The sequence below is a fragment of the Electrophorus electricus genome, chromosome 4, assembly GCF_013358815.1.
Source record: "Electrophorus electricus isolate fEleEle1 chromosome 4, fEleEle1.pri, whole genome shotgun sequence".
Taxonomy (NCBI): domain Eukaryota; kingdom Metazoa; phylum Chordata; class Actinopteri; order Gymnotiformes; family Gymnotidae; genus Electrophorus; species Electrophorus electricus.
Genome location: NC_049538.1, coordinates 27,728,434 through 27,751,565, shown reverse-complemented (window position 1 = coordinate 27,751,565; position 23,132 = coordinate 27,728,434). Strand labels below are relative to the sequence as shown.

Sequence of the window (23,132 nt, the reverse complement as noted above, 5' to 3'; positions counted from 1 at the left end):
TTCACTTCTCCAAAACGGACAGAAATAGGAGCTGACAGCATATCTCCCTAAAGCAGGATGTGTCTATTGAGGAGCAAATCCGAGATTTGTCTCGAACTTCTGGTTCCGCGTAGCAGTGCTTCTGTCCTTACCTGACGTTAGCGCTCAGGTGTGTCGCGGCGCCCGGTCCTTTCATTGTCAGGAACCCGTAGCACCACCCTGACAGCTACGCCCGGTCTTACACAGATTCCAAAGCACCATTTGCATACCAGTCTAATGTCATACAAACATAATGATTTATTGAGCTGAGGTAAAGCACTGTGGTGGATTGGCCCGTTTCACAGCTAGGATCACTCTGGCTTTTTCACTGCCAAGGCTATTGTCAAGTGCTCAGAGTCTCTCTCACAGGTCTGCCAAGAGTGTGAATTTGTGTATCCTGTTTTGTGGGTAGAAGGTATGCATGTGCATGTCATCTGTGTGCATGTGCAAGCCTTCCTGTGTGTGTGTGTGTGTGTGTGTGTGTGTGTGTGTGTGTGTGTGTGTGTGTGTGTGTGTGTGTGTGTGTGTGTGTGTGTGTGCGTGCGTGTCTGTGTGTGTCTGTGTGTGTGTGTGTGTGTGTGTGTGTGTGCGTGCGTGCGTGTGTGCGTGCGTGCGTGTGTGTGTGTGTGTGCACGCACGCGCATGTGAGTGTATTTGCATATGTGCACACGCATGTGCGAGTGTGAGCACGTACGTGCATGTGTGTTTGGCCAGACTACTGCCACTGCTGAAAAGGCCAACAGCCAGAGGCTAATCCCTGCCAGCTCCCTCCATCCGCACGGACCACACTGCGACTCCGAGGCTGATCGCTTCCGGGCCAGTCCGCTTCCGACTTATCAGCTACGGAATGCCATCGCCACGTCCGCCGCCCCCCAAGCGGAGAAGGCCCCTCTGCTCTCCGAGGCCTGCACGGCTGGTGATCGCGTACATAAGGCACAGACTCCGGCACAGGCAGGGGAAAAGCTATCAGCTGAGAGCGCCCTTAGTGAACGACACCGAAACGAAGGTGCCTGCCTTAAACTAAACATCAGCAGAAATAAATCTCATCTATTTCATCGTTTTTCAAGTTCTGTCATTTTCAAATGATGTGACAACGGAATCTTGAATGCATTGACTTAATTTGTTCATTTTTTGTTTAAAAAGGTTTGTGTAATCGAGACGTTAAATGGTCCTGATTAACTAACATTATCAGCTAGAGGAAAAACTCGTTAATGGTCTCACAAATAAACATTCAAAACATGAATGTTTTAGAAGCAGGTATTAGAGATCGAATACAACAGAATGGCGGAGAGCAAGACTGCTCCACAACAGACATCGCTACAATCAATCACGCGGGCAAGCCAGGGCACGAGGCAGGCAGGGAGAACTCCACAAGGTGACTTTGACTAGACGAGGTGCCTCGGGGGCCGCGTGCAAAAAGCCATGGAGGAAAGTTCAGCAGTGCTCCTGCTCCCTGCATCCTGCAGGACTTCCATCTTTCCTGTTACCATGGCTGGAGCATCTGCTCCAAACCTGCAAAATACTGCACAACCCTACACAACACTGCACAACACTGCATAACCCTACACAACCCTGCACAATACTACACAACGTTACACAACACTGCACAACCCTACACAACATGGCACAACCCTGCACGATACTGCACAACCATGCACCACACTGCACAACTCTGCACAATACTGCGCAACCCTGTGCAAGCACTGTACAACCCTGCACAAGCACTGCACTATGCTGCACAACCATGCACCACACTGCACAACTCTGCACAAGCACTGCACAATACTGCATCCTGCACAACCTGCACAAGCACTGCACAATGCTGCACAACCATGCACAAACAATGCATAGTACTGGACAACTCTGCACTATACTGCACAACCATACACAACCTTGCACAACACTGCACAATACTACACAACCCTGCATAACCCTGTACAACCCTGCACAACACTGCACAACACTGCACAACTCGGCACAACCCTGCACAACACTACACAACCCTGCATAACCCTGCACAACCCTGCACAACACTGCACAACCCTGCACAACCCTGCACCACACCAGGCTGCTGTTTGTGTGTGTGTGAGAGGAGGCATGCATAGACTAGCACTAATATACTAACATGCTCTGGGCCTCAGAAGGAAGAGGATGTAATCATTGAAATCAAATGCTCTGATAGGCTGCATGGTAGGACTGTGTGCAGACAGTGTGGCCTCGGTCGAGGTTTGCTCGGCTGTGTTGTTTACTTTATTTGGCTCAGGTTAAAATGTTGGCGGGCTGAAAAAAAAGAAGACTCACAAGAGGGATTTCTGACTAGGGCTACAGACACATCTTCAGGGTATTTACTGTCTGAATGTGGCCCTCACGAGACACATGCCACAGCTGGGACTGAATTTTCAAATGCAACTTTTTGAAGCATGCATGGCTACTGCATGGTACATGTCACAGCCAAAAGTGTGTGTGTGTGTGTGCGTGTGTGCGTGTGTTCGTGCGTGCGTGTGTGTGTGTAAACATGTGCGTATGCCTCCATATGTTCTGTGTGTATGGCAATAAGGGAAGGACATAAAGGCTTGCAGTGGAACAAGAGATGTGGCTCATCGCTCCCCCACCCTCGGTCGTGTGCGGTACAGGCGTTGTAACATAATTACTGTTGGGACGCTCCTATTCCCAGTGATCCATTTGCGTCAGTCAGGTTTCCAAGCCGAGCCGATGAATGGATTCTCAGTTTCTCAAGGATAAAGCGATGACCCTCACCAAACATTTAGATCCATTTCTTGTGGTGAGGCCGTCCTCCTGATGGAATTTTTGCCCATGCTAATTGTAGCACGTTTGGGATTTTCTGGTCCACCATCAGGGAGAAAATAACAATTTGGAACCAGTTTAATGTGAAGGTGTAACGACCCGAGTGCCGCAGGGCGCGGAGCAGGACGCACAGACTCCTTCAACGCAGAGAGACGTTTAATGACATATAACGCAGACAATGGTGGCACTCACACATAATGTAATCAGTGAACATGGATACTTATAACTAGCTCGAACCATGGTGGATATCAACAAGGCGGCACGAACATATACGGTTAACATGGATACACATCAACCTGAACAATGACCAAAGACTGATGCAGGGGTTTAAATACACACAGACACACGTTAAACCAGGTGCAGGTGTGTGCCATCATGGGGGCGTGGCTACAAGCAACACAAAGTGACTCCCACTGCGCGCGGCGGGCCGTACCACGTGACCAGCGGCAAGGGGAGCGTGCCGTGACAGAAGGTGTGTTTAGAAAAGGCACTACATGATGCAGTGAGATATTTCTGTTTATTTAAAGGCCTCTGTAAACCTACACACATGTGAAACAGTTCAACCACGCTGAAACAAACTGGAACTAGTCCACAGAGGGATGTGATTCTGGAGCTAAAATAATGTTGTCCGGTGCGATGAATAAAAACATAAAAGAAAGACTTGGCTTAGGCCTCGTTTGGAGGAGTCCGGCTTGGCGAATGACGTGAGATCTTCACGTCAGAGCTGCAGCTAAACTCCACCAACAGCACCCCTTAACAACTCCATCAGGTGCTGCATTGTAAACACAGAACTGTGAGAACTGTGACAGAACTGAAGAGTTCCGCCTCCAAAAGTCATTATGTCTCAACACTGATCTTGCTATATTTGTTGACCATTCCATAGCATGAACATTTTAAGGTTGTTTTAAACGTCCATTCTGTTATTTTTCTACACACATAGCCGGTTATGAAAAAAAAAAAAAAAAAACACGCACAATGGGTAGATGCTGAGTGATAAGGAGAATGTTTGGAACTCAGCCTCTGAGATTCAAAGGCATGGCCCTTTATGAAATTTTGTGGTCTTTTATGAAATTTGTCAATAAGTGAATCTTCCCTGCCTGAGGCAAATCATTGAAATGCTATACTTTAAATGAAGGTCTTACTGAAAGGAATCATTTCTTCTCCCACTCTCACATGCTCTCACTCACACACACACACACACACACACACACACACACACGCACACACGCACACACATGCGCACACAATTCGATCACTGAAATTCTGCGTGAAAGCATTCTTCTGGACTTGCTGTGTGAAGTGATGGCACATGTCCCTGGCCCTTTTTTGCGTGGTGAACCTTTAGCACGGAGGGGTTGGGAGAGAAAGTGTGTGATCACCAGAGAGAGCTCTCCCTGCAGACAGCACCACAGACAGGCCCCGGCCCCCGGCCCCCGGCCCCCAGCCCCCGGCGGCGGCCTGGGGGCTGTGTCAAGTGGCCAGGCAGTCTTTTGATGCTGCCCATGTGCCAGCACCCAGATCCCTACTCCCAGATCCCCAGCTGCGAAACAGGAAACAGTGCAGACAAACTGAGATCTCTGTCCTCGGGGATTCTGTGCATGAACACACATGCACACACAAACAAAAATATATATATATAATCATACCGTGATGACTTACTCATGTGCAGCAGATGCTGGAGATCTCTAACAGCACTATCTCCATTTCAGCACTCCAGCCCGAGAACAGATATATTCTCTCTGTTCAAACTAAGCATGAGGATCCATACCTCCCGAGTACATACAGCACACACATATATGTTAGTACTTTTTATGGAAGAAGTTCCAAATGGCTTAGAATAAATATTTGATACTGTCTTCTTCCCCTATGACATTTCGATCATCTTCATAGTGGCATGTTCCACAATGCTACATTATATAAAAGCTTTATGCAACCCAGGCAGTGTGTGTGCCTATGACTCACAAACGGGTGAAGGTTGTGAACTAATGAGATTTTTTTTTATAGAAGCACTGATAATCTTTTACCAGATGCACAGAGTCAGTGTACTGGATAGGAAAAAAAAACCCCACAATATTTAGTTCACAAATGAAACAGGTGAATATTTTCTACTTGGACCAAAAAAAAAAAAAAAAAAAATACAAAATAAGAATTTAAAAACAACATTTGTCATCTTTTTTTTTTTACCCATAATATTCAAAATGACATAACAGCAGCCCAAGCCACACACCCCTGGGTCCGGCTGGGGCAGTTGAACAAAAACACAACTGCCCTTTACCCTGCAATTTTCTCAGGCCAAAAAAGAACCCCAGCCACTCCTTTGGGCTCGTTACAGGCTCGTTACTGGCTCGTTACAGGCTTGTTACAGGCTCGTTACAGGCTCGTTACTGGCTCGTTACTGGCTCGTTACAGGCTCCAAGGTGCTGCCATTGTCCAAATAAACATCTACATTTATATGCCACTGAGCATTTGTTATTAGAAACATCTTCATGCAGCCCTTCTGTTGCCATGCAGAAGTTGTGTTTTTGTCTTTATGGGTGGTCAGATTCTGACTGCTGCTGTGTAGATGTTTTTGGTTGGCAGACCACTCTGAACCCAGCAGCAGAACAAACGTGTCAAACCCTCACACACTCATCCCAGCCTAACACCCACTACAACGTTGGTGTCACCGCTGTGCTGAGACCCACAGTGGTTCTGTGGTCAGACCAGTGATGAAGATGGAAGAGGATAGCTGACGAACTGTGCAGAGAAACGGGTTGCGGTCCGCAATTCGAGGCCTGTATGCTAGGATGCACCTAATAACGAGGAGAGTGAGTGCACCCGCTGCATGCCAAGTACGTGTTTCCAATAAAGCAACTGGTGGGAGGATCTTTTAGCGCAGAGATGACATTCTGCAGTGTGGAGTTCATTATTTGGTCTCCTTGGCCCCAACATATCCGAATAACAGCTAGTCAGACCAAAAACACACTGAATGCAACGAACACGATGTCCTCCATCTTCCAAAGGCATGGCACTGGGAGCTCCTGAAGGCCATTTGGAGTGGTAGATAAGGACCCATGAAGAGGGAGAGCGCGAGAGAGAGAGAGAGAGAGAGAGAGAGAGAAAGAGAATCAGGGAGGTGGAGAGCGAAAGACAGGGAAAGAAAGAGACAGCAAGGGAGAGACAGAGAGATGGAGACAGGCAGGGGCAGGGAGGGAGCGAGAGCAGCCCAGGCCAAGTATGGCCAGAGAACAGCTGAGATACAGTCATCCGCCCCCACCACCCACAGAAACACACCCGAACACTGTTTCATCCGGAGAGAGAGAGAGAGAGAGAGAGAGAGAGAGAGAGAGGGAGGGAGGGAGAGAGAGTAAGAAAGAGAGACAGAGCAGAAAGGAGAGAGAGCAGTTGGGGGGGGGCTGAGGAATACACTTGCAGAACTTGCTCACAGAGGCGTAGCTGATCCTGAGATAGTCCCGCGATCCTGATGACTAGTTTTAAATAGCTTTCTTCACATCCACTGCCTGCATTTTTACACTCCTTTTCCTTGCAGCGCACGGCTAAACACCTCTGTTGAGCAGGCGCGTCGCCGCTGAAGTCTGCAGCGCGCTCGGGTTGTGTAATTGTTCTTTTCTCTTCCCCCAGTGGGAGTGGCATCATGGTTTTCCTGGCTGGAAAGTGATCGGTGCCTGTGGAGGCTACAGGGAGGCCGATGTCACGTCCGTGAAACCGATCCCTGCCCTGCTTCTCGCTGTTGTCCTTACAGGGCAGAGGTCAAGCGCGCTGTGCCGGCGGGGAGGGCTTGCGGTGGCCTATCGACGCACGGCCGCGGATGACCCTTCCGAGCGCTCGACTGCGCTCAATGGGGCCAGAGTCGATGCTCGGGCTACGGCGCAGGGAAACCTAATAGGATCGGGGGCCTTTAATGAGAGGAAACACACTGCCTCTTCTTGGAGACCAGAATCCGCAGAGGACGGCATGGCACGGACCGGAAGAAGGCTGAGCTGGAGCGGGACTAGCCAGTCAGGAACAAAACATTGCTGCGTTCATGTGAATTAGGAGGCATTTCCTCTTTCACCACAGCTAAGATAAAAGCCCTCCTTCATGCCAGCCTTCTCATGCACATCCCACTATCGGCGCACTGCAGACCGTGGAAGAGAGAGAGCGTGCTCGAGGCCCTGACAGACCGACGAGGTCACACATTACAGGAGCTATATCTTGGCAAATTGCGGGGATTAGGGTCAATCAACTGCCCAGCAGTCAAAAGTGACATAGTGTCTGTGACATGTAGTCTTTACCCCTGTGTTTGGGGTTAGGGAGCAACAGCCTTCTCCAGAACACCGTCATTTTGCATCTTATATCCTAAACAGCATTTACGTGCTTTGTGTACATGAGACGTGTATAAACTCAAAACATGCACCCCTGAAAAATGAATTAATGTGCATTTGTTCATCTTCCTGCATTTTTCCTTGAAGAGGCTCAAAGACACTGGACTCTAGGCAACGCGAACAGCCCCGTTACAAGGTTTAGAAGGTAGCCGGACCCGGCCGGAAACATTGGAGCCGTTCCTGTGTGTTCGGGACTGTGGAGTCAGCGCTCAGCGTGGGTTGTTCTCTCTTCCCCCTGCCCAGGAGGTGAAGTCCACCACATCTTAGATCACTTCCTTTCTTCGTCTTTAAAGTACAGTGGGAAGCACCACATCCCCCTCGACGGGGGCCGGAACTGCGGGAGAAGCACGGACGCCGGCCCCTCTTCCTGCTCCCCACAGGCCACAGCAGCTGCTGGAGGTCTCCACACTTCCTACGGCGTTAGAGGCTACGTTCTGCACCATTTAAACCAGGCTGGAGAAGAAACCATCCCTTTGTGCTTTTGTTCATTTTGCCGTAACTATTGTAACAAATGGGACTGTGAAAGATTACGTCCCATTTATTATTAAGGCGCAGATATCTAATTAATAATGCTACCGCTGAACACATGTGTCTGTTAACCTGTGACATTTGGGAAAGAAAAAAGTGCCTTCAGGCCTAACTGCGGTGCATCCGAGTTCCGGACGGACTTCGGCCGAGGCACGGTGGCACGTTCGCGGACGGAGCAGGAGAGCGAGACTCCGTCGGGCCGTGAAGTTTAACGGCAGGAGCACGCCCAGTCCCGCTGGATGTCTCAGCCTTTGTTCCCAAAGTGCCAAACATGCTTTCAGCTCTGGGTGACGTCAGCCTGCAATTGAGCAACGTCTGCAGAGCTCACCAGCACGGTCAGGGAGAGAACGACTATCATCTGATAAGATCTCACCCTGCGCTCAGGAGGCCTGCTTTGCTCAGCCTCGTAAGTCAAACAAGTTGCGTTAGTTTCTATAGAAAACTAACTAGTCGCCATCTAACAAGTGTCTGCATTTCTCTTTCTCTTTGAATTTGTACAATGCCTTCAGCAAGCACCACACCACCGCACTGCATGCGTGACTGGTGACCCAAAACAAGATCTATGCACAAAATAGAAAACTTGGCTATGCACAACACAAAAAAAAAGGTGTTTCCAGGAAGGCCTTTCCAGGTTCCGATTCTTACCAAATGATTCCGACCAGCCACGTGAGCAGACACGCGCGTGGCACTCTTTACGATCACGCGAGGTGCGAGTTTCGCAGTGTTCAGCTCGGATATGCGCCGCGACATGTGGCACAACATGCAGCTGCGGTTTGAAACTAATGTGGCAGCCCCCACCAGCGCAGGGGTAACGGGAGATGCGTGCAGGTGGGGGAGTGCTGCAGAACACAGGTGCAGTCTGCCCCGCCTCCGTCACAAGCTATCCGGAGACCACCTCACAAGCCCCACTTCCTGCCAAACAGCTATTGCGACTGATTGCATGATATGACCCAAGAGTAGTGAGGCACTTTCCACCGTTTTGTACGCTCTTAGATTAGAGCTGTTTGTTTGTTTGTGTTGAGGACGTGTCCGTGGTGTTCACCTGCACCAGCCCGTGGCCCCTCAGCTCGGCGGGAGAGCCGGGCCAACACTTTCAGTTCCACCAAATGTGATAACAGCCTGAAATTCAGGACACTTTGCCTTTATCCCCTCACTCGGAAAGGTGGGACTCTTTAGACAGCTTTACATTCCATTTCATTTGATTGCATCAATATGATAATAAAATCATTCTCTCTGAAAACTACATTTTTAAGCAATTAATAAACAATTATTAAGCACACAGTTAGGTTATTGTTAGTTGGAAGCAAACGATGGTGGTCTGTTAAACTTTCCTTCCACAATCCAGCTAACATCCACGGTGAGTGTGTAAATTAGACAACAATCCAGCTAACATCCAGGGTGAGTGTGTAAATAAGACAACAATCCAGCTAACATCCACGGTGAGTGTGTAAATTAGACAACAATCCAGCTAACATCCAGGGTGAGTGTGTAAATAAGACTACTATCGAACTAACATCCAGGGTGAGTGTGAAAATAAGACAACAATCCAGCTAACATCCAGGGTGAGTGTGAAAATAAGACAACAATCCAGCTAATATCCAGGGTGAGTGTGTAAATAAGACAACAATCCAGCTAACATCCAGGGTGAGTGTGTAAATAAGACAACAATCCAACTAACATCCACAGTAAGTGTGTAAATTAGACAACAATCCAGCTAACATCCAGGGTGAGTGTGTAAATAAGACTACTATCGAACTAACATCCAGGGTGAGTGTGAAAATAAGACAACAATCCAGCTAATATCCAGGGTGAGTGTGTAAATAAGACAACAATCCAGCTAGCATCCAGGGTGAGTGTGTAAATAAGACTACTATCGAACTAACATCCAGGGTGAGTGTAAAAATAAGACAACAATCCAGCTAATATCCAGGGTAAGTGTGAAAATAAGACAGCAATCCAGCTAACATCCAGGGTGAGTGTGAAAATAAGACAACAATCCAGCTAACATACAGGGTGAGTGTGTAAATAAGACAACAATCCAGCTAACATCCAGGGTGAGTGTGTAAATAAGACAACAATCCAGCTAACATCCAGGGTGAGTGTGTAAATAAGACAACAGCCAGCTAACATCAAGAGGGAGTGTGTAAATAAGATAACAATCCAACTAACTTAAACTGAGTTTGTAAATAAATTAACAATTAAGATAACTTAAAGTAAATGAGTCAACTAGTGAGGCCACAAGTTATTAAAGTCATACAAAGTGCTTAGTGATCAAATAAATTGTATTTTAAGAAAACAGTATTCCATCACTTAATAATCTGCTGTAATCAAAATGTTGTATATTTCTTGGTCATTTACGTTTAGCTGTGTAAGCTATGCAGAGGTTCCATGTATCCATGTACAAAGGTATTTCACTGCTAATTACACACACACACACACACACACACACACACACACACACACACACACACACACACGTGTCCATGGAGCCTGTGCATAGGTTCCATAGATAAACACAAGTGACTAAGACTTGCAGGATTCTGAAGGTGCTTAACATCTAAGAAGATTGGATCATTACCCCATCAATACACAATTGTCACAAGGCATCTGAGAATCATTTTTTTCCTCCCAGCTCTGCCACTCACTGAGATTTTAAAAATACTTTTTAGATGAGATTTAAAAATTGTTAGGGCACAACGACATTAGGCAGAAGAGGATGTATGAATCTTGCTGGCATGCCGAGTGATTTCTGCCAAAGTTATTAAACCTTTGCGTATTTCACATTTACCATGAACAGATGTACTGCTCAGTGACAGGAAGCTGGACGAACAACTACCCACTCCAGCAAAGCCTGCTGTGGAAAGAGACAGGGAGACGCTTCTGTAGATAGTGGCTGGAGTGCTGATCCAATGAGACGCCCCAAGAAACCAGAAGATATGAGACGGATCTGCCTTCTGGATCAACACAATAAATCTAAATCTGACGGGGGGTTATCTAACAGGAGCGGCTCACAGTCCCAGAGATATTTCTCTGACTGAAATATCAAAGGTGGTCTCCATCAAAGCTTCCAATCACAATAAAATGAGATGAAACTGCAGTTTTGTTCCAATTAGACTGGGTGCAACGATGACAACACAGCAGATCACAGACGTAAAACTCCCGCTCACAGCTTATGTTAACATAAAGATGAAACTGCTGGAAGTGCTTACGGCAGCATGGGCTGCCTCGGCGTCAGGAGTGCAGGCTAAAGCCATGTAGTGCCACGTGCAAAAAAAGGCCTGGCTCTCCAGCCAATCAGGCTGCACCCTGGGACAGGGCCCTGGACTCCCCCGCGTTTTCGTTTCTGTCCTCTTGGGGCTGAGAGCGGGGCGGTCTTTCCGCCGCAACCACGCTCTTTCAATCAAGTGGGCAACACCTTGTAGGCGTGAGGCAGTGGAGAGGAGGAGGAGGAGGAAGAGGAGGAAGAGGAGGAGGATCGATTGGGGTGGAAAAAAGATTAGCAGCAGATTTGGTCTGCTGCTCTGGCTCTAAGGCTGAGTACAGGCCTCTCGCTTGCTCCTCTGACAAGGCCAGACATGACGGGCTGAGCTGACTGGTGGTGGGTGGGACAAAGGAGGTCTCCCGTGAGGGGAGGAGCCGGTTGCACGTGTGCTGAGTGGGGCACGGAGGGTGAAAGGTCGGCGGGGGCCTCCGAGGTCATAAATGTCAGCTGCTCCCACAGATGCCGAGGCGTGGGGATTCAGGGTCACTCTTTCGGAGTGCACGCGTGAGTGCGGCCGTGTTTAGCAGGAAGTGTGGAAGGGAGTCGAGCACAGCATGGAAGCCACCCAGAACAAACGAGGTTTGGGCAACGTCAAAGACGTCTGTGTTAAAAGACAAATGAAATGTAATGAAACTGTTTTATGATCCACAAAAACTGGGTAAGGTCATAAACATGTGATCACCAGCTCAGACGTGGGTTCTTTAATACTCTGGAAACTTTGTGTTCTTTCCTATAGTAAAATTCTCCATGCCTTGGACACTTACAATATGAGCCATCTCTTAATTGGACAGTTGACATAATGGTTCTGCATGTATGACTGCATGGATTTTATTAAACTTATCAACCCTGCAATATTCACTAATAATGTGAAATATTTACATATCAGAAACCCTTAGAGACAATTTTGAGTCAAACCAAAAAAAATCAATATAACACAACAGTATTCTCCGGAATGTTTACATATATTCTAAGGTCAAAAGTTCACAATCTCCAAAGATTTAGTTCAAAATGTTGTTTAATCTGTGTCTGGAGTAGCCACAGCTAGTTTTAAAAGTATTTGAGTTGGCCTGTGGGTTAACCCAGTGCTCTCTACTTGCTCCGGCAAGTGTTTCCAAACTCCGCTCCTAATAAGATAGATGATTATCGATGCATGACCTTCCAAAAGGCCTTTCCAGGTAAGAAAAAGGGAGCAACAGAAATACATCCAGCTGACAAGTGCCTAGCCAGATAATTACGCCCTGAAAGACCCTCTCTTTTTTAATTAGAGCTTTGCGCCTCACAGATTTGCAGACTTCCAAAAAAAAAAAAAAACAGAAAAACTAAGAACACTGGCTATAAGTGTTTAAATTTGATTTGATAAATATTCACTCTGAAACCTCATCCGCATGTCAGAAAGTGAGCAGTATTTATAAAGCCCATGTGGCGCAGGGACCCGTGCCAAAGTTGCTTGCTAATCCACTGGCCAATGGATTTGAAAGTCATCATCTCTACATATTAAGGGCCTACCTAATAAAGTTAAAACTGTGCAGCCTAAGAACCTGATAGATGGTTTTATTTGGCAAGTGTCAGGGAAACCTATTTACAGGCTGTAACAGGCCGAGGTTTGTGTGTAGGAAGGAGGGGGAGGGGTGACGAGGAGCTAATATTTTGATACACGTCTTAAGCGATGATCTCTCTGTTTGCCTGGCATGTTTCTCGTATCCTGGGGTAACCTATTTAGCATCAAACATACAACGAGGAGCCGAAGCAGCGGGACGGGAAGCAGCCAGAGGTTTCTGGTTTTGGAGACGCTCGGGGCTGATTGCTGGGTGACCCCGCTGGGACACCGTACATTCCGCTGGTTTAGCAAACCCATCCAACCCCACAGATAATAGAGAGGAAGGTCGACAGTGGGTAAATCACCCAAATATATGCATGTGGGAGCCATGCATATTCATAAGCCTGCCCATTTTGCCCATAGATGTACTTCACTTACAATATCTTGCTATTCACTAAAAGACCCTTGGAGATGTTTCCTGGAGGGGAAAAAAGTGTGTGTTGCCCACAGAAGAAAAACTATGGGTGAAACATTATCTACTGGGTTCAAGATTCTGCATCCAGCCTCCAGGTCTCACGGGAGAACGCTGGAATCTCCAGCTCAGTGATGGGGCTCCAGTAAACAATCATATCAGCCCTGAGCATGCGCGTGTGTTACAGGCAGAGAGAGAGTGAGAAAGTGAGAGAGTGAGGTGTTGAAACAATAAGAAAACCTACCCTGAGTTTCATGGACATGGGACAGAAGTGTTGCACATTCCTTACAGCTGATCTGGGAAATATTTGGAGCACAATTGCCAAAGTGCCTTCACACTTTACTCCAAAAAAAGAACAGGCCCTGTGCAGGGGTGTATGAGCATGGAATCAGTCCATTTCCCGGTCCAGACTTCTGGAGGTAATGGCTTTGAAGTGTTTGTTTAGGTGTCATCAGATCAACTCCACAATTTTTATCTGTCGATCTTCAGTTAAAAGTGAAGAAAAACTCAAATGGAAGCTTCTTAACAAATTATTTAAGTTCGACTATGATTTAACAAGTTAATATCATAAGCCAGTCAACATATAGTCAGGCAGTAATTTCGCAATAATTATTTCAAAATAAAATGCATTATTATGTGCTTTGCTTATGGCTTGTAAAGCATTGCAGTTTCCTATAGACGATTTCTCTAAAAGGCTTTTCAAATATAAGTGCACGTCATTTGGCTGTAATAACTGCCACTAAAACTCAGTTCACAGAAATAATATAGACTTCTTTGTGAAATGCCCATATCTGCTGAAGTGCATCTGCAGCTAACCTTGTGATCAAACAACGCATCCTTCGCCAGTGGCAGCTGACGCAAATGAGACCCTCGAGAGAAGGGTGCTGCGCGCACACACACACACACACACACACACACACACACACACACACACACACACACACACACACACACACACACACGCACACACACACACACACACACAAGTGCCTAGAGAACTGTGACGTCTGCGTGAAGCTGAAAGAAGCGTGTGAACAAGGCGGGCTGCGCCCCTGTCAACTATTCCAGGCCGGTACCGGGTCGCAAGACAGGGCCCAATACTGACACTGACACTGCTTTTCAGCCATGCTCAACGGAACGCCACTCACTTCTCGCTATTATATCACGCCTGGCTCAGGGCAGTCAGAGCTCGGAGCAAAGCGGCAGCCCTGAGGAACTTGCGTCTGTTGGGCAGTCTGGAAACAGCCACGCAGGAGTGTGTTACGGACAGACGGAGAGAGAGAAAATCTAAAGCACTGCTCACCCGGCGATCAAAGCGCTGATAACCACCTCCGTTATGGCCCCGGAATATCCAGTTCGGCTCCTGTGCTTGCTCTGCCTTCCCTTTCTTGCTCGGAGCTCCCGTCGCAAGCTTCCTGCTGCTTTCTCCTCCTTGGGAAAGAGATTTTTCTGGGAGGGGGGTGGGGGGGGAGAGGAAAGTGTTGCGCTCAGTGCTTCAGAAGTAACGGTGTAAACGCCAGCCTTCTCCTTCTGACAGCCAGCGTTAATTGCAGATCAGACTCGCCCACACACTCCAGTCTCTCTCTCTCTCTCTCTCTCTCTCTCTCTCTCTCTCTCCTGGAAGGAGCTGAGAGCAGACTGTTAGATGGGAGAGTGCTGTGAAGAGCATGGTGGGAGACTTTCAACCCCCCCCCCCCCACACACACACACACTCCCCCACATACACGCCCACCCTGCCCTGCTACACCAATCACCACCTCTGGAGTTCTAACCTCTTCTGTGCTGCTAACTTTCTTCCATGCAGACAGACAGATTGACAAGAGAATACATTCAAACACCATAAAACAGGATGTAAATAGTGATGTCACCAGCATTTTCCCAAGTGTCCCTAGAGACGACTGTTTGTATATTAAAGGGTTTTTTTTTAGAGTGCTTTACCAACTGTAATCTACTTTTTGATCAATTGTTATATGTCATAAGTGAGATTATGGAGGAAGAATGTGGTTACCAAGTTTCCATTCTGTGAGGTAAGTTAGGACTGTGGAGGCGCAAATGGCACTTACAAACCATCCACTGTCAGACGGCACTGCACACGCTGAACACCACTACACACCTCGTCGGTTCTGCGCATGTCAGCAGCAAAAAACATTTTAAATCACACGATAACGTTCACAGGCGTCGAAGCCTACGTTATTACTTCAGCTGGAGTAAGTCATCGGTGAAGGATGGGGGAGGAGCCAGCCACACCACATCAACAGTTACTATTAACTTATCATGGACGTAATGTAAACCCAGTCGATGGGAGGTGAACAAAAAAATAGCGAAAGCCACGACGGGCAGTGACCATAAATAGATACTCAATAAAAATATACACAAAGAGGCCTTTCTGTCCGTGCCAAGACTCTGGTTATCCCAAAAACGGGTGCGATTTCCATTAGCAACGGAGCCAGGAATACCTCCCAGGGTGAGTGGGGTGAACAGGAATGTAAAGTGTCTTTTGTAGCTCTATACACAGGTCTTGTTTTTTGGCAAAAAGGAAGGTGATCATGTTCTCGACCTCCTTCGAGGATGTTTTTATGACATAACGTCCCGCACATGTCATTATCTCCTAACTGCAGACATTTGATTTTGTATTTTATCATGATTCATGACACAGGGTTTCGATAATGACAGCAGGAAAAATGAATGAGAAAAGTATGTTTGCATCATGGTTTCAGGCCAAATATGTAATGAAAACTACTGGTTGAGATGGTTGATGTTGCATTCACACTCAAAGAAAGTTTGCACGTTGTAAGTTATTAATGTTACTAAATGTTTTCTTCACTATACCCTCAATGTTTTCGTCAACATTGATAAAATAAAGTATACAATAAAGAAGTGACCCAAGAAAAAAGATTGAATAATTTAAAAATTAACATCAAATTTCATAATTTGCCATTATGATCAGCACAACTTAGACTTCGAACGAAGACATGTCATTTACGGGCTGCTGACCATGTGCGTGTGAAACGGTGATGTTTGATTCCTGCTGGATAACATTCCTCCTTGCTGCTTGTTTACTATTGTGTGTTCTGCTTTGACCGGCTCCAGAGCTTCCACTCCAGCCCTAATCTGGAACAAGCCCTCGTGTTCAAGAGCTTTTATCCACCATTCATTTCAGGCCAAATCTTGCAAAACAAACTGATACACAATCTACTATCCCTTCTTTTTGAGAAGCTGAAAGATTCTGCGTCTGCGGCCAGAGAAAGGCGAGCCTCTTTAAAGGTAAATGGTCAGTGTGATGGACAGACACTGCTCCTAAGGTCATTTTTATGACCATGAAGCATTAGCCAATTGCCTGATTCATGTAATTACTACCATAGTCACAAGCAGTCCTTTTCTCTCCACAGCACAATAACACTGCAGACATTTCGTTATACCACACATAGATAGATAGATAGATAGATAGATAGATAGATAGATAGATAGATAGATAGATAGATAGATAGATAGATAGATAGATAGATAGATAGATAGATAGAAAATGTAAGGTATTGTAAAGATTTTATGTTGTAGTGGATACAGTATTGTGGATAAATATTTTAATCACAAGGTCAAAATATAATTCAGTTTGTCAAGGTTTGAATAAGTTATAAGGTGGTTACACCCTTCATAGGTAAATTATAGGGTATTTTGGAATCATCTATGCATTCATAGACATAATTACTTATGATAAACATGTCCATTGCCAGTAGGTAATTAAGCATTTCAGATGGGATGTACCCACTGCAAAGTCAGCTGCCTGTTTTAAATAAGATTCCTTTACACTACATGACTAGATACATATGAAATACTCATGTTTATACTCAAGTCTATGTTATCAGTAAGTGTAAGCACAAAATAAGAATATTATGTATATTTTCAAATTTACACAGAAATATCACTGTTACCACATTACCTATTTGTCTTCTCACTTAAAACCAAAATTTAAAAAAATCATACAACTCTTTTTATTTTACTGCAGACAAATTAAGTATCTAGTTGTCAGTTTATAGTAATAGCAGCTTATCAATCAGGTTTGATAGTTTACACACATAAGGACTCTATAACTATATGAGGCACCATTAACAAGACAAACATTTTTATTCACTGTATGACAGGGCCTGCATGATTCAAGACGAATCCTACTCGTCGCTATATTTTCCCTGTAAATAGGTAATGATATTCGCACTTACTCTATAAACCATGCCTTTGAAATTACTTAAACCGAATAAGTGTGTTGTAGCAGTAACCTTGCGGATATGTCAGAGGCGCTCTAAATAAGAGGCAGATCTAATATTTAACAAGTCAGACTGACATTATGAATAACATTCAATCAAATTGGAAATTAACTTGTTATTACAGTGCAATTGATGGCATCAATTAATACTGCTCTCTAGAGACACTAGATGGTTCGCAAGCACACACTGGATGTAGTGTTCCAGTAAAGCAGGCGCACTGTACACCGATGTGACACTATGTGCAGAAGTGGTGTCACATCTCCGGAGGACACAAAAAGGCAAACCAGCAGCCGGAGAACTCCAAGAACTAACCTTGAACCCATGTTATGTCATTTTTAATACAGAACACTTTGAGATAACGATACATACATAACTTTGCACAGGATATAAAGAAATGTCTACTGCGTGTGATATAACGATCAAACGGATCCGAAATTTCTGAAAGATTATGACACTCAACCCCCCCCCCCCCCCCCCACACACACACACACACACACACACACACACCTTCGGACTAACCTAGTAGGCTAATAAAAAAACAGCTGTTCTATAAAATGGAACTGAACACAATAAAATATTTCCATGAAGCTTAAGACAGTAGCATAGGCCCCGTGCGTCATGCGCTTTCGTGCCAACGGTTCCTGAAGTTCAAGTTTTGTTCCCAAATGTCCGAATGGAGAACATGCACTTGTCCCATTTATGCAGTCGCAACGCAAGTCTGTTCTCTACCTTATATAAAATCTTAAAAAACAAGTCATTATATTAGAACGAACCCTATTCTCGCTTTCTGTCTGAGACGTCCTCTTCTGTTATATATAGTTCAAATACATGAAATTACCACGACGCACAGATAAACAACAAAGTCCATAAGTAGACAGCTGTACGTTTTAATGTAGCTCTAAAAAATAGAAATGTAAGCGATAACACTAAAACGCGTACGTCCGCTCCACTACAAAAAAAAAAAAAAAAGAAAAAAAAAAAGAAAAAAAAAACCCGCTCACGGCCAGCGCATTACGACCAGGAAAAAAATCCCCGTTTGAAAGTTGATAAACGCTCAGGAAAACATTCCTATCCTCTCCCAAAACTACTGCCAGACACATGCCAAAAACGTCCCGGTCTCAACGTTGCACGAAGTGAGCTGTGCGCGTTTAATTCGCGCACTCCGCGACTCCCTCCTGCGCTTTCTCTCTCTCTCTCTCTCTCTCTCCCACCAAGTCACTCTTAGCTGTGCGACATCGCTGCTATTTCTGCGACTCACCTTCTCCTCCACGGTCCCCCGCTGTATATAGACACTGTGTGCCAGTGGCTCCTGCGGACACGGTGGCACACAAACGTATTTTCGGGCACGTTGACACGCGCGCTTCTATTTTCGGGAGCTGCCAAACTCCGAAGAGCCCGTCTCTTGTCAAAGGAGAGGCTCCTCCCCGAGGCTGACGAGGAGCAGACGAGCTGCGTCCTCCTCCTCCTCCTCCTCCTCTCCTTTAATAACAGCGCATATGGAAACTTGGTGCGTCCTCTTACAAACAAGCGCTCGCACGCGTAAAGTTGGTTTGTTCGCGAGGCTTTCTGAGACTCACAGACTAAGGCGGCACGAAAAGGGGAAAAAAAAGGAAAGTTTTGGGGCTTGGCGGGGTTTAACGCAGGAAACGGATCCGTATCTAAAAGAGATGTTTGTACTGCTCAAAGTGCAGAAAGCATGGTGCATATCATTATTTGTGCAACTCGCAGTGTTAACCAACCAGGGTGTGCTCACAGAAATAACGGAAACCATCCAGTGACTGAGTGTTACGAACACGACTGTGGTTGTTTGTTGTGGACCGTGTCAGATGAACACTTCAATATTTATCATAGTTGTAAGGGTGCGCAGCCTTAGATACGATTGACGTCATTCCTGTAAGACAACGGCATCAATAGGACCGGCTCTTTTAAAGTGACACTGGTTTCAGCCAATAGGCTTCTTCAGCGGTTCGGGCAGTGACCAATCACACGGTCCGCGTTTACGGCGCATGTGGCCCGGTCACGTGTAGGTGCAGGCTCTGAGGAAGAGGTGTGGCACTGAACGACAGAAGTTGTTTTTACCGGGATTTAAAGGAACACCAACCTGCATTTTCAAATAAATCTTACGCTTTTTTTTTGCACTCATGGTAAAAATTACATCGCATCAAAAATTCCATCGCATCTAAATAAATAAAGTAATGCTATTTGGAAACGTAAGCCACTCATTTTGCATTTTGAGAGACATTTTGAGAGTTTGTGGTTATCACGTAATCACGCGTAAATGATGGTGTTTATTCTGTTGCGCAAGGGCACTTAGCGTCGTTTCATCGGAAAGATGACTACATCTTGCCACGGTCAGTCCCACCCTGCATGGTGCTGATGATTACACTGCAAATATGAGTGGAATTTGGTGTGATGCATAACACTGGACGACACAGTTTACACGTTAGGTCAATGCCTTTATTTTAAATGTTTTGTTTTGTTTTGGATGTTTTGTTGTTGTTGTTGTTTTATTTTTAAATATGAGCAATTGCAGAATGGTTTAAGAGATTTCTTTAAACTAACTGAGCACACTTAACTAATTAAGTTTTACATAAATGTCACACAAAGTCATGAAAAGGATTTTAATCATGATCACGAACATCTAAGTGGTTAACTTTCTATATAAAATACAGAAGTAGATTTATCAAGCCAGAATCCTGAGTGTGGGTGATGCACTGTTGTAAACTGAACAAAGTGGATAATGTGTGCCAAAATTGGAACTGGCCCACCAAATTCCTTCCCTTTGTTTTCCATTCATAAAATGCTACTTGAGTTGTTTGCATCTACTTTATACTTTGCAACTGAGAATAACTCACCTGCCAATATTACACGTGAAGTGTCTAAGATAATTTAAAAGTATTGGATGTGATAAAATGGGTAAAAAGATTTTTCATAACCAATACATGATGGGTGTGAAGAAAATATTTATTGTACTCTAATGACTTGACAATCATATGGGAACTAACAGCCTAAAACTTAAAATATTGACATATGCATAACTATGACATTCACATGGAAATCACTTTCAATTGTGTGATTAATGGCCAGTGTTTTAAATAAGTGCATTTTACAATGCAGAATGCTCAAAAATCTCAAAAAACATTTTACACTACATCATATCTATAGGTCGCCAACCTATGCAGGATCCAAATTTATTTACAACAGATTTCAAAAATTAATCAAATTAATCAAAAAGTTAATCAAATGCAGAGATTCTGCATTGATTTGCTACATTGGTGTGACGGGCATGCCAGGGTTTGGACTATTAAACTCCTGAAAACTGCCGCTTACATTAGTGGAATCTCTCATTATATGCTTCTTGCATGTTATTGTGGTTTATTTTTTCCTCTTGAAGCTGCACTGTCTGTACTATAATGCCATCGGGGGCTGGGTACATAATCACCCACTCAGCAAACACTCGCTGGCACCAGCGATTTCACCCGCCGCCCTAAAGCTCAACCACCTGTGGGCCGGAGATGAGTGGCAGAGAAGCAGAGACGTATTTGCCATGCGCACCCACTCCATTCATTTTGAATTGCCAATATATGAGGTCCACAGCATGTGGCTATATTGTCATTGCATGATTATTGAATATTCAGTGGTGCTCAAACATTTATATATGAGTCACATGTATTATTAATTGTTTTTGTTGTTGCTAATATTATTATTATTATTATTATTATATACAGCATATTATAGTCCAGCATTTCAAAATTATATGATACCAAAAGGGTGCAAGAACACTGCACTAATGCCAAATTAGTCCAGATGAATGAGGAAGTTTGACTTAAAATTAAAATAAAAAAAATATGACCAGCAATGCAGGCATGACGATTTACCTTTGTGTATCTGCATACAACAAATGAACCTATTTTTGCATGGGTCACTGAAATCACGAGTGCCCATTTGAGTGAACCTTGACCCTCACCCTCAGCCCCTACCTCACCTGGATCTGTTGTGCTGCTGATGCCCTCACAGAACCCGCTGTGATGGCTCCGCCTCGGATGCTTCTCTCCTCGCTTCACGTAGGTTACGCTTTCCTTCGTCACATGGAAACTTTCTTTACTTTTAACTCCCCTCTCTCTCTCTCTCTCTCTCTCTCTCTCTCTCTCGCTCTCTCTCGCTCTCTCTCGCTCTCTCTCTCTCGTCCTTTCTCTCGCTTTCCTCAAAGCCAGACCAGCTGGCTTTGGACGACTTCCTTCTCGCCCCGGTGAGGCTTTTCCTTCACACTCTCTGCCTTCTCTTGTCTCCGGCCGTGTCTGCTGGGTGGGAGCCTGGCGACAGCAGTTTGAAGGGTATGTTCCCAGATGGACGCACACTCTCTGGGCATGCGTGTGTGTGACAGGGCTTGGCTCAGGGGAATGCTGGGACCAGGCGCAGCTGTCACTCACACACAGCCAGGGTGCTGGGTGAGCTTTTGTTTTGTGTTGTGTTTATAAATATAAGTGGGAAATTGACCCAGTTGAGGGGAAACATCTTCGCATGAGAAAGATTGTTAGTGCAGAACTAAGAAGGATCAGAAGTCTTGGTTGTCATTACAAAGCAATTTTTTTTTTCTGTTATGTTCAATATCACCTATTTCATCATGTCAGCTGCAGTTGAAGTGCACACTATATGTGAAACTAAAATATACATATATAAAACAATAAATTAATATAGTTTTTTTGTATTTTTACCATGAAATTGCATAATTTTGTATTGATGGAGCAAAAAGATCCCCAAAACTTCACGGGTTTTATAGATTGCACTCTGATCGGAGACAGCTGACATTTTCAACATTGTACCAGACCGCAAATAGCTCCAGACTACAGGACTACTATGCCACCAATTAAAAAAGGATTGTACAATGACCATTGCACAACAAACTCCAAAAGTCAGGTAAGATTCAATGTGCAAACCCTAAAAGAGCAGGGCATCTTCTGTTCATGAATGACAGGCCCTGACAGACTTGCATGAATTGAAGGTCACAGTTTTGACTGCAAATTCTTGCATCATGCATCATTATCTTTTTCCTAATTAGAGGAACTAGCTCCAACTCCCAGAATGCCTTTTGTAGGCCACTGTGGTCCCAAACTGTCTTAGCAACTGTCTTGTTTCAGTGGAATGGGCTATCAAACCCAAAGTCAAATCCAAATGTTAAACCTGACCTGAGGTTTTTTCATATGTTACTTACTATTAATTTTAAAAAAAGAGTGATTTGACTCAAATTAATTTAGAAAAGCTCATTTGATTCCCATATAGTGTTACCTATAGACCAAACACGGACTGTTGACATCAACTAATTGACTGAGAAATTAACTAATGACGAATATGCTGACAGTTCACAAACTTGTCAGCAATCAGCAGTTTATGAAGAAGTGATCATCTCACCCCTTTGGCATGCCACCATGCCCATAGCAGACAGTATAAAGGTGAGGATATGAAACCAAATGAGAAGTGGATCTGGCACCGAGGCATGGCACTCTCTGTCAGTGTGGACGCTGTGCATTAGATAACTACACAGGGGCTCTAAAAATATGCCGTGTCTGGCAGTCTACTTCAGCGCTCGCATTACTGCCTGTTGATTAACACTGAGCATGCCATGATCCTTCTACTGCCCACAGCGCAATTGTCACATACCCATGTGGAAATATGACGGCCCGAACTGCTAAAGTTTTCAGATCGCTTCGAATTCTTCAAGAGTTTTCCTTCTACATCAGAGTGAGCTGTCATCACTCATACACTAGACATTACTGCATATGGCAATCTTTATTCTACTCTGATTTGAAACTCGAGCTTCACTCCTGGAAGATCATAACCGTGATCTACTGACCTTCAAGCAGTTTGGTGCCAGTTATTGTTTATGTCT

The 23,132-nt window shown here is 45.0% G+C and overlaps 1 protein-coding gene across 8 annotated transcripts in view; it reads right to left on the bottom strand.

Annotated features, from left to right (window-relative positions):
- Window positions 1-21,566, bottom strand: part of mef2aa (myocyte enhancer factor 2aa) — an 80,347-nt gene extending 58,781 nt beyond the window's left edge. For 5 of the 8 annotated variants that reach the window (XM_035525159.1, XM_035525161.1, XM_027003947.2 and 2 more), the window contains exons 1-2: window positions 21,231-21,566; window positions 14,290-14,435 (exon numbers count right to left, since the gene is read on the bottom strand). The gene's annotated coding sequence lies outside the window, so the exon portion shown is untranslated. Of the gene's footprint in view, window positions 1-14,289; window positions 14,436-18,503; window positions 18,773-21,225 lie in introns of those variants that run through there. The other 3 variants (XM_035525156.1, XM_035525158.1, XM_027003946.2) reach the window with 3 other exon arrangements.
- Between the last annotated feature and the right edge of the window lie 1,566 nt (window positions 21,567-23,132).